The sequence below is a fragment of the Schistocerca serialis genome, chromosome 2 (assembly GCF_023864345.2).
Source record: "Schistocerca serialis cubense isolate TAMUIC-IGC-003099 chromosome 2, iqSchSeri2.2, whole genome shotgun sequence".
In the NCBI taxonomy this organism is placed as follows: Eukaryota; Metazoa; Arthropoda; class Insecta; order Orthoptera; family Acrididae; genus Schistocerca; species Schistocerca serialis.
Genome location: NC_064639.1, coordinates 614,943,316 through 614,955,718, shown reverse-complemented (window position 1 = coordinate 614,955,718; position 12,403 = coordinate 614,943,316).

Sequence of the window (12,403 nt, the reverse complement as noted above, 5' to 3'; positions counted from 1 at the left end):
TGTGTTTGGACAGTTAGGATGCAGTTGAGCTTCTTCAATAATACTTAAGATTCGTCGTTTTACAGACAGCTTCAGATGCTGACCAAAGACAAGAAAAAAAAGCCTGTCCTCATCTGTCGTCGTTACTGTGTCCAATTGTTGCCTGGCTTCTGCAGATTTTTTTAAAACATCGCTTTGTTGTCTTCCTGTTTCGTCTTCCGCTTTCCTTTTCTTAGCGAGCACCTTAGCCTGGTATGGTCCACTTTGAACTCCACTTTCTGCTGTGGCCTGATTCTCAGCAATCTCAGGTGACTCGCTGCTATGTGTATGCGACGGTGGATTGGTAATATTCAGAAATGATAGGAGATTAAAATAAAGATACGGTGTCTTTCTCGCAGGTGCAGAACCACATTTACCGATTAATCTCCGTTTTTCTCGGCTGTATGAATCTTTAATGTTACGCCATTTCTTCTGTAACGATATACATGTAAAAATGAAATACTATTGTAGCTACCGATAATGTCTATACTTTGTAAAGGGAAGCTACAAGTAGTGATATGTTAGATGAGTTTCTGCATACCATATGTGGTAGGAACTGATGCGACATATGTTAATTTAAAGAAAGTGATTAGAACAATTCTGTTTATTAGATTATCTTAGAAAAATATTTCAAGACATTTCGTTCAGAAAAAGGTTGCCTTAAAACTCATCTATCTCGCAAAAGTGTGAAATAATTTAGTAATTTCTCCCTTTCAGATATCTGGCAAATGGAAATTCGTTCGTTGATTTGCATCATGCTTTCCGACGTGGAGTAACAACAATCAGAGAAACTGTAAGAATAGTATGTTCATCCATCTGGATTACCTTAAAAGATGAATGTTTGTCAGAACCAACAAAAAAGCGACTGGCTGCAAATAGCAAAAGATTTTGAAACTAAGGCCAATTTCCCAAACTGTCTCGGCGCCGTTGATGGAAAGCATGTGTGACCGGCGAAACCAGCAAACAGTGCATCCACGTTCTTGAACTATAAGAAATATTTTTCTATTGTACTAATGGCTGTTTGTCATGCAAACTATAAATTTGTCGCTGTAGATGTGGGATCGTATGGTAAATGTGCTGATTCAGCGGTATTTCAACAATCAGTGTCCTATAAGCGAATACCGTGTAATAACTTGGACATTCCGGAAGACAAACACATTTCAGACATAAACAAAACACAAACACCTGTACCTTATGTATTTGTTGCTGACGACGCATTTTCGCTGTCACACCCAATTACATGTCCGTACTTAAGGGGATACAGAATCGGATTTTGGGTTAAAAAATCGAATTTTTTTTATTGGCGTATTATATTCTGCCATGTTTCCTCTTTAAAATGACGTATCATACATAGCTCTACTACAATTATAACTATTTTATTTTAATATATTTGTGAGATCGGGTATTGCGATTTAGTTATACACGTCTCTCGTGGCTGACCATGAACTTTTTGGCAGTACCTTTAAAGTGACATGAATTCAAATATCCCGGTTTCCAGCGTCTATTTATACACTAGTTGCCCGAAAATGTTTCTCTCTGGTTTCCTCAAGTTACTCTTTGACTTTGTGGCGGGACTGTTTTGTAAACAGTGTGATATAAGAAAGTAGTTGTTGTTGAGTTATTTCGTATTTAGTGCTTCATTTTTCGCAGTGAAAATGCCTAGAGCTAATGCAAAAGTATTTAAAAAGCGTGTGAACTGGCAAAAGAAAAGAAATAATGATTCATTAGCAAAGCAAAGCAGTTCATCATCATCACTGTTGGAAAATGTGAATCCACTTATTACTGATTTGCCGAACGAACTTACACCAAATGAAAACAGTGCTTCTCATAAAAAACTAAGAGATTTGGAAGAGAAATATAATTTACTTGATAGAGGGAATGAAGTTTTTGAACTCATTGATACGAATATATTGTGTGAAGCTCTTGAAAACAGTTTGTGCTGCAAAAAATGTCATGGAAACGTTTCTCTGAAAGTAGAATCCCATGTTGGCCTGGCTGCCCAGTTTAATTTAATATGCAGTGTTTGTAAATACAGCTGTAAGTTTCCAAGTTCGGTTTCAGTAACTGTAAATAATGGATACAAGAAAACTGAACTTTATAGTGTAAATATTAGGTTAGTTTATGGATTGCGAGCAATTGGTAAGGGCAAAGCAGCTGGTGATATGCTATGTGGTGTTCTAAATCTTCCAAGTGCACCTTCAAAGTTTGAAGCTTACAATTATGTACTAGGATCTGCAGTTGAAGATGTAGCACAGAAGTCAATGCAGGTTGCTGTGGAAGAAGCAGTGGAAGAAAATGACGGCAGTCGTGACCTCACAGTGGCGTTTGATGGCACGTGGCAGAAAAGGGGCCACACCTCCAACAATGGTGTTGTAACAGCAACTAGTGTTGATACTGGCAAGGTTATTGATGTTGCAATAATGTCTAAATACTGTAGGTGCACAGGCAGGCTGAAAAATGAACACAGTGATGACTGTATTGCTAATTATTATGGTAGTAGTGGTGGCATGGAGGTTGCTGGGGTGAAGAAAATTTTTCATCGCTCTTCACAGTGGTATAATGTTCGCTATGTCAAATATCTGGGAGATGGTGACTCTAAAGCATTCAAAGAAGTTTTGGAAAGCAAACCATATGGGAACAGTGTAAATATAAGCAAACTTGAATGTATAGGACATGTGCAGAAGAGAATGGGTGCCAGGCTGAGAAGGTTAAAATCAGTTATGAAAGGGAAAAAACTAGATGATGGGAAAACCTTGGATGGCAGAGGAAGATTGACTGATTCCATAATAGACCACATTCAGAACTGCTATGGCCTTGCAATCAGGCAAAATACAGGCAATCTTGAAGAAATGAGGAGAGCTGTATGGGCTTTATATTTCCACACCGCATCCACGGATGAGCATCCACAACATAGTTTGTGCCCCAAAGGTGAAAACAGCTGGTGTAAATACAATAGGGGACTAACAACAGGAGAGAAATACATTCACCACCACAGTCTACCATCAGCCATCATGGCAGAAATAAAGCCCATTTTCAGAGATCTGGCTGACAGAAGTCTTCTGATGAAATGTCTTCACGGAAAAACGCAGAACCCCAACGAGTGCTTGAATAGTGTGATATGGCATCGTCTCCCAAAAACAGTGTTTGTCGGAATTAATACACTACATTTTGGTGTGTATGATGCTGTGGCAACCTTCAATCTTGGAAATATAACTAAATGCCAGGTCCTTCAAAAGTTGGGTATGTGTGTTGGTTCCCGTACGGTACGTGCTATGTTCTTTTTAGATCAGCACAGACTAAGGCATGCTGATAATATAATCAAGACATTAGTGAAAAAAGCAAGACAGGTGCAGAGGGGTGCCAAAAGAAGACTTGAAGATGATTATGAAGACTGTGAAGGGGGTATTAGCTACGGATCAGGAATGTTTTAATCTTCTTTCTCCGTTTGCCGTAAGTTTACTTTTTACTTCATCTAGGAACATTATCTCAGGTACTGGTCAACCTAGAAGTCTGAAATTTTTATGACGTAGTGACATAGGTCCCTATTACATACTGAAACAACGATTTTTTAATTACTTGATTTACAAAAGACTTAGGGGTGATAGTCTAGTAAAAAGCGATGGAAAAAATTTACTTAAAAATAAATGTACAATATCTCTGTAAGAAAATACTTTGACAATAAACTGTTGTTTCTGTATTGTTGTAACATATGAATGCACATACAGTAAAATTTTTACCTCTCTGTCTCCAGTAGTTTGTGAGAAAATGTTCCCTATAGTAGGCATATATTAACATTGCGGGGATAGGTGATTCCGTATCCCCTTAAGTCTGCGACTTGATACAAAAAACTATCGTCATTCTCGAGCAAGACGTTTCGTCGGGTGCACGTTCGGGATAATGGCAAGTAAGTGGAGGATCTTTCACGGACCGCTGAATGTGGAAGTCGATTTCACCATAGACATTGCTAAGGCATGTTGTGTTTTACACAACTTTGTACGAAAGAGTGATGGTGTTCAATACTCAGATACACTGTACGTATATCCTTCAGCTCACGAGGATATTCCACAACGAGTACGTAGACGTGCATCCAGTTCACACTACAGAAAAGTTTTTGCCGATAACTTTGTACATGAAGGCACTCTGCCATGGCAGTTGAATTACATTCACTGAAGTCTGAATTATACGTACATGTTAATAAAGTTAAAGAAAAGTAATAGAACTTACACAGCGTGTTTTGTTCCTGCGGTGTTGCACATTCTCTGTCCCAGAACATCATAGTCACTTCCTCCCACATTCTCTTTTTCAAATTTTTGTCAGCATGTTCTGCAGATGCCAAGTCCCATAAAGCAGGCCTCTCCGTTATGTTTATAATAAATTTCTCCGTATCAAAGTCCATGCTGACAGAAAGATTCTTATGCAGACACGCAGCAACAAACAAATAATAAAATGTAAAACTCCATTTCGGAAATTGTTAGGGAATTCAACATTCCGAGAACCATAGTGTAAAGCGTGTGTTGAGAATACCAAATTTCAGGCATTACCTCTCACCACGGACAACGCAGTGACCGACAGCTTTCACTTAACAACCTAGAGTGGTCAGTCCTAACAGACAAACAACATCGCGTGAAATAACCGCAGAAATCAGTGCGGGAGGTACGACGAACGTATACTTTACGACAGTGCGACGAAATCTGGCTTTAACTATCTATGGAAGCAGACGACCGACGCGAGTGCCTTTGCTAACAGCACATCGGAGGAGAGGCTTCGGGGCTTGTGATCATACCGGTCGGACCCTAGACTACTGAATTGTTTCGTTGGTTAATTTGGGGGAGGGGACCGAACAGCGAGGTCATCAATCCCATCGGATTAGAGAAGGATGGGACAGGAAGTCGGCCGTGACTTTTCAAGGGAACCATTCCGGCATTGGCCTGAAGTGATTTAGGGAAATCACGGAATGCCTAAATCGGGATGGCGAGACGCGAGTTTGAATTATCGTCATCCCGAATGGAAGTCAGCGTGCTAACCACCGTGCCGCCTTACTCAGTAGACTACACGAAAACCATGACCTATTCAGATGATTCCCTATTTCAGTTGGTAACGGCTGATGGTAGGGTTCGAGTGCGGTGCAGACTGCCTCGAAGCCATGGGCCCAAGTTGTCAACAAAGCACTGTGCAAACTGGTGGTGGCTTCCTAATGGAGTGGGGTGTGGACTGTGTTTACGTGGAATGGACTGGGCCCTCTGGTCTAGCTGAACCGATCACTGACTGGAAATGGTTATCTTCCACTGCCTGGAGACTATTTGCAGCCATTCGTGGACCGCATGTTCCCAAACAACGATGGAATTTTTATAGATGTCAATGCACCATGTCATCAGGCCACAATTGTTCGCGATTGGTTTGAAGAATATTCTGGGCAATTCGAGTGAATGATTTGGCCACCCAAATCGGCCGATACCAATCCATTTGAAGATTAGCGGGACATAATCGAGAGGTCAGTTCGTACAAAAAAATCCTGCAACGCAACGCTTTCGCAATTATGGACGGCTGTAGAGGCAACATGGCTCAATATTTCTGCAGGGGGCTTCCAACGACCTGAGTCCATGCCACGTAGAGCTGCTACACTACGCCGGGGAAAAAGAGGTCCGACACGCTATTAGGAGGTACCCCATTATTTTTGTCACCTCTGTACATTTACGTTTGTTTTACAGTACTTTTGATGCGAGAAATCTAGAGTGAAGGTCACTTTCTTATTGGTGGACTATTGTTGTATAATGCTTTGTAGTTTCGTGAGTATTGCGTTTCTTTTATGTCGTTGTTACTTTGCCGACCGCTGTGGACTGATAGGGTACAATAGTACTGTTTAACAACAGTAGAAAATATTGAGAGAGTAAAATATAATTTTACCTAGTGGTTGCGAAATTTGTCGACTGGAAAAAAGGGATGCATCCAAGAAAAAGATCAGTTTATTTGTTTTGTTTATATACTCTACCAACTTAAAAATGGGTTGCCATGTGCGACGTATGTAACAATGTCGGTATCAATTATAGGTGTTTTCAGTGCAACCATACAAATTAAATAGGAGTAATACTGTCCACAGAGTATCTCAGATAAAAGTAGCCCGTGTAAGTATAATGGAAATGCAGTGAAATTACAGAAACGAAGGGCTGAAATGGATGTACCATTTATTAACAGTGAAATATACATTTAGAGCAGATGCTGAAAGTGGTCTCCTGCAATATAAGTACGCTGCTATACACGTCGAAGCACATTCAGATACGCCCGGCATAAAGTTCGGATATCAATGGCGGCAACTTTACGGCTGATGTGTCTTTCAGTTGTTGTATTGTGTGTGGATTCGTTTCATTGACCTTGATCTTCAAGTCTCCCCAGCGGAAAAAATCACATGTTGTTAGATCCGTCGAACGTAGTGACCATAAATGTTTGCTGACAATTCGTTCCCCAGTGAAGACTTCATGGACTTTTTCCCGGGGTACCTTAGACAGGTGGCACGTTGCCCCATATTGCTGGAAGAAGCAGTATTGTCTTTCATATTCGATGAGTTGATCACAAAATGTATAAAAAATTTCAGTATATGCAGCTGTGTTGAGGGTAGTGTCAAGAAGTATCAGTCCAATGATGTGCGTTCCTGTCCACCGCACCAAACGGCGACTTTTTCACCGTGGAGTGGTTGCTGATACAATATTAGGTACAATGTTGCAATGCGCTGCAATATCGTATTTATCCGCCGACACTAGGCAAACGAGTTCAAGTAAAATATCGCACATGTGCGGGAATATACATGATTGTCTCGAATGAAAAACAGCCCACAGTTGCACTAATTATGTTTATTTTAAACCTTGACCATGGTTTCTGCTATAATAATCTCCAGAAGTTCTAGAAAGTGATCAAAATAACATCTAGACCAGTAATACAATCTATACATAAACTTCAAAAACTACGTATGTGATAACACGTTACTTACATAGGCTTTTAAAAATGAAACATGTCTTAGCCTAACGGCTGCGTGATCTTGATGAAAATAATGAAATATACATAATGGATGTACGAGTACAGGTTCTAGACACATGGTCAACGACATATGGAGGTTCTGGCCGGGAGTCGTGCACGGATAGCCAAATGGTAAGGCGACCGCTCGCGATAAGTGGTAAATGAGGGTACGAGACCCGGTCCGCACAAATCTTCACTGTTGTCATTCCATTCTACAGCTGATGGTTGCCCATATTCACAATTGCGAACACATCTAATGCACAATGTTAGGGTTCTCGTCTTCTGTGATTTCACATGAGCGAAAAGATGAAACCATACTTCATCACTCATGACGTAATGGCAAGGGACCTATCAAGCGATCTTTGAGGTTATCCAAACGCCACCTTCAGTAATCTATATGTTTCTGACTTGTATCCTCCCGTTAACTGCTGCACAATCATCACACGATACAGCTTCAAATTAAGACTTTTCAATATCCACTGGCAACTCCATCTACTTAAATGTGCCTGTTGGGCCAATTTACGTGTATTCTACTTTGGGCTGTAAATAATTCTTCGGCGAATGTATGCAATAACTTCTGGTGAGCGAACTGAAAGAATTCTTGGTCGTTTTACATTTTGCACAAATCCGTAGGTGTGCCTGTTTTTATAACTGCTCTGAATTGCTCTCTTTACTGGTAGTCCTCTATTCGGTTACTTGACCTCTAAAATTTCTCGAATTTCCTTAATCGAACCTGTTCTCACGTATGCCTCGTGTAAGAAGGAGAAATGCCTACCAGCAAGTGTCGGAATTCGACAGCGGAAGCATCGTGGATTACTGCGACTGCGGTTTATCGTTCCTCAACATTGCCAATGGCCGACTGAGCCAGCGTGGAGCCTGCAGCAAATGCTAAGAAGAGGCCCTCGGTTTGTTTTACGTCTCACAGTTTAGGATATAAAATAAAACAACTTTACTTTGGTCCCAAATCGCTATGTACGTCTTCTTGGATGGTTATTGCCGTACAGTTATTTTCTCACTATGAAGAATATAAACAGTACTTTACTACAATCACAAATCCACTTCAAAGTTTATGCAAAATGCTAAAGTTAACACAATGATTGAAACGAGGCATTCAAGGATTAGAAATTAAATTTAAGATGAGAATTATATTTAAAACCGAATTAACCAAATAAATATAAAGGCCAATAATCATTTTGATAAGTATTTCAAAAAATTACTGTGCTGTAAGTATTGAACCCCCCCCCCCCCCCCCCATGAACCATGGACCTTGCCGTTGGTGGGGAGGCTTGCATGCCTCAGCGATACAGATGGCCGTACCGTAGGTGCAACCACAACGGAGGGGTATCTGTTGAGAGGACAGACAAACGTGTGTTTCCTGAAGAGGGGCAGCAACCTTTTCGGTAGTTGCAGGGGCAACAGTCTGGTTGATTGACTGATCTGGCCTTGTAACACTAATCAAAACGGCCTTGCTGTGCTGGTACTGCGAACGGCTGAAAGCAAGGGGAAACTACAGCAGTAATTTTTCCCGAGGGCAACAGCTTTACTGTATGGTTAAATGATGATGGCGTCCTCTTGGGTAAAATATTCCGGAGGTAAAACAGTCCCCCATTCGGATTTCCGGGGGGGGGGGGGACTACTCAAGAGGACGTTGTTATCAGGAGAAAGCAAACTGGCATTCTACGGATCGGAAAGTGGAATGTCAGATCCCTTAATCGGAGGGTAGGTTAGAAAATTTAAAAAGGGAAATGGATAGGTTAAAGTTAGATATAGTGGGAATTAGTGAAGTTCGGTGGCAGGAGGAACAAGACTTTTGGTCAGGTGAATTCAGGGTTATAAATACAAAAGTAAATAGGGGTAATCCAGGAGTAGGTTTAATAATGAATAAAAAAATAGGAGTGCGGGTAGGCTACTACAAACAGCATAGTGAACGCATTATCGTGGCCAAGATAGACACGAAGCTCACGCCTACTACAGTAATAAAAGTTTATATGCCAACTAGCTCTGCAGATGATGAAGAAATTGATGAAATGTATGATGAGATAAAAGAAATTATTCAGGTAGTGAAGGGAGACGAAAATTTAATAGTCATGGGTGACTGGAATTCGGCAGTAGGAAAAGGAAGAGAAGGAAACGTAGTTGGTGAATGTGGATTGGGAATAAGAAATGAAAGAGGAAGCCGCCTGGTAGAATTTTGCACAGAGCACAACTTAATCATAGCTAACACTTGGTTTAAGAATCATGAAAGAAAGTTGTATATATGAAAGAATCCTGGAGATACTAGAAGGTATCAGATAGATTATATAATGGTAAGACAGAGATTTAGGAACCAGGTTTTAAATGGTAAGACATTTCCAGGGGCAGATGTGGACTCTGACCACAATCTGTTGGTTATGAACTGTAGATTAATACTAAAGAAACTGCAAAAACGTGGGAATTTAAGGAGGTGGGACATGAATAAACTGAATAAACCAGAGGTTGTACAGAGTTTCAGGGAGAGCATAAGGGAACAATTGACAGGAATCGGGGACAGAAATACGGTAGAAGAAGAATGGGTAGTTCTGAGGGATGAAGTAGTGAAGGCAGCAGAGGATCAAGTAGGTAAAAAGACGAGGGCTAGTAGAAACCCTTGGATAACAGAAGAAATATTGAATTTAATTGATGAAAGGAGAAAATATAAAAATGCAGTAAATGAAGCAGGCAAAAAGGAATGCAAACGTCTCAAAAATGAGATCGACAGGAAGTGTAAAATGGCTAAGCAGACATGGCTAGAGGACAAATGTAAGGATGTAGGGGGTTATCTCACTGGGGGTAAGAGAGATACTGCCTACAGGAAAATTAAAGAGACCTTTGGAGAAAATATCAAGAGCTCAGATGGAAACCCAGTTCTAAGCAAAGAAGGGAAAGCAGAGAGGTGGAAGGAGTATATAGAGGGTCTATACAAGGGCGATGTACTTGAGGACAATATTATGGAAATGGAAGAGGATGTACATGAAGATGAAATGGGATATACGATACTGCGTGAAGAGTTTGACAGAGCACTGAAAGACCTGAGTAGAAACAAGGCCCCGGGAGTAGACAACATTCCATTAGAACTACAGACGGCCTCAGGAGAGCCAGTCCTGACAAAACTCTACCATCTGGTGAGCAAGATGTATGAGACAGGCGAAATACCCTCACATTTCAAGAAGAATATAATAATTCCAATCCCAAAGAAAACAGGTGTTGACAGATGTGAAAATTACCGAACTATCAGTTTAATAAGTCACAGCTGCAAAATACTAACGCGAATTCTTTACAGACGAATGGAAAAACTGGTAGAAGCCGACCTCGGGGAAGATCAGTTTGGATTGCGTAGAAATGTTGGAACACGTGAGGCAATACTGACCTTACGACTTATCTTAGAAGAAAGATTAAGGAAGGGCAAACCTACGTTTCTATCATTTGTAGACTTAGAGAAAACTTTTGACAATGTTGACTGGAATACTCTCTTTCAAATTCTCAAGGTGGCAGGGGTAAAATACAGGGAGCGAAAGGCTATTTACAATTTGTACAGAAACCAGATGGCAGTTATAAGAGTCGAGGGACATGAAAGGGAAGCAGTGGTTGGGAAGGGAGTGAGACAGGGTTGTAGTCTATCCCCGATGTTATTTAATCTGTTTATTGAGCAAGCAGTAAAGGAAACAAAAGAAAAATTCGGAGTGGGTATTAAAATCAATGGAGGAGAAATAAAAACTTTGAGGTTCGCCGATGACATTGTAATTCTGTCAGAGACAGCAAAGGACTTGGAAGAGCAGTTGAACGGAATGGGCAGTGTCTTGAAAGGAGGATATAAGATGAACATCAACAAAAGCAAAGCGAGGATAATGGAATGTAGTCGAATTAAGTCGGGTGATGCTGAGGGAATTAGATTAGGAAGTGAGACACTTAAAGTAGTAAAGGAGTTTTGCTATTTGGGGAGCAAAATAACTGATGATGGTCTTAGTAGAGAGGATATAAAATGTAGACTGGCAATGGCAAGGAAAGCGTTTCTGAAGAAGAAAAATTTGTTAACATCGAGTATAGATTTAAATGTCAGGAAGTCGTTTCTGAAAGTATTTGTATGGAGTGTAGCCATGTATGGAAGTGAAACATGGACGATAAATAGTTTAGACAAGAAGAGAATAGAAGCTTTCGAAATGTGGTGCTACAGAAGAATGCTGAAGATTAGATGGGTAGATCACATAACTAATGAGGAGGTATTGAATAGAATTGGGGAGAAGAGGAGTTTGTGGCACAACTTCATTAGAAGATGGGATCGGTTGGTAGGAAATGTCTGAGGCATCAAGGGATCACCAAGTTAGTATTGGAGGGCAGCATGGAGGGTAAAAATCCCAAAGGGAGACCAAGAGATGAATACACTAAGCAGATTCAGAAGGATGTAGGTTACAGTAGGTACTTGGAGATGAAGAAGCTTGCACAGGATAGAGTAGCATGGAGAGCTGCATGAAACCAGTCTCAGGACTGAAGACCACAACAACAACAAGTATTGAACAAGCGACCTTTAGCTTAAGAGCCTAGATCGTTAGCCAGTATACTAAGCAGATACTGGGTAAATTCATATTACTTTTAATTGCTTAGTTTGCCAAGAGAAATAATTTTCGTCATATTTTCATAAACGATGGTCTACCACGTGCAAATTAATCCTACACCTCTGTATGGGTGGTTTCAAAAAGTCAATCCCATCCCTTGTGTCCGGGGGGAAAATAAATCTTAATGTATCGGGAGACAAAGAATTATAACAATAGGATTTTAATATCAGATCAAAGCACTGAAAAGCTAATCATTTGGAAGCATATAGCACACTTCATACCAATTTGGCGTTTGTGGCATGCCATATGGATTACGTTACACTTTTATTGGCCACCAGTGTATTACAGCTACTGGGAATGTGGCCAACTTTGCAACAAGTCACAGATTGTCACGAAGAATGCTGTCTGTCGCGACTTCAGAAACAGGCTGCGTGCTAGAGCAGAACTGTTGGCACGTCGGAGCTCGTCCTTGTTTCCGGCTTCGGCGGATTCGACTTCTTAAATACTGCGGCGCTGCTTTGGGTATGGCTGACTCAGAAACGAATGTAAGTGCTGAAGATACGACGTTGAATGATATCTGATACAGGCTTGTCGGCGGATGATTCTGATGGCAATTACGCTTTGGTTGTTCGTACTGAATGCAATACAGATATTTCTATTTTTCCTCGTTAGTAATTATCGGATGCCTATAGTTATTCAGACGGTTGAGCTATTTTAAGCACTTCTTCTAATACTGATTCTATTAATTACTACTGTTAATGTCGGAATTTATGAACGGGAGATGGACAACATCACGAATCGACGAGTCT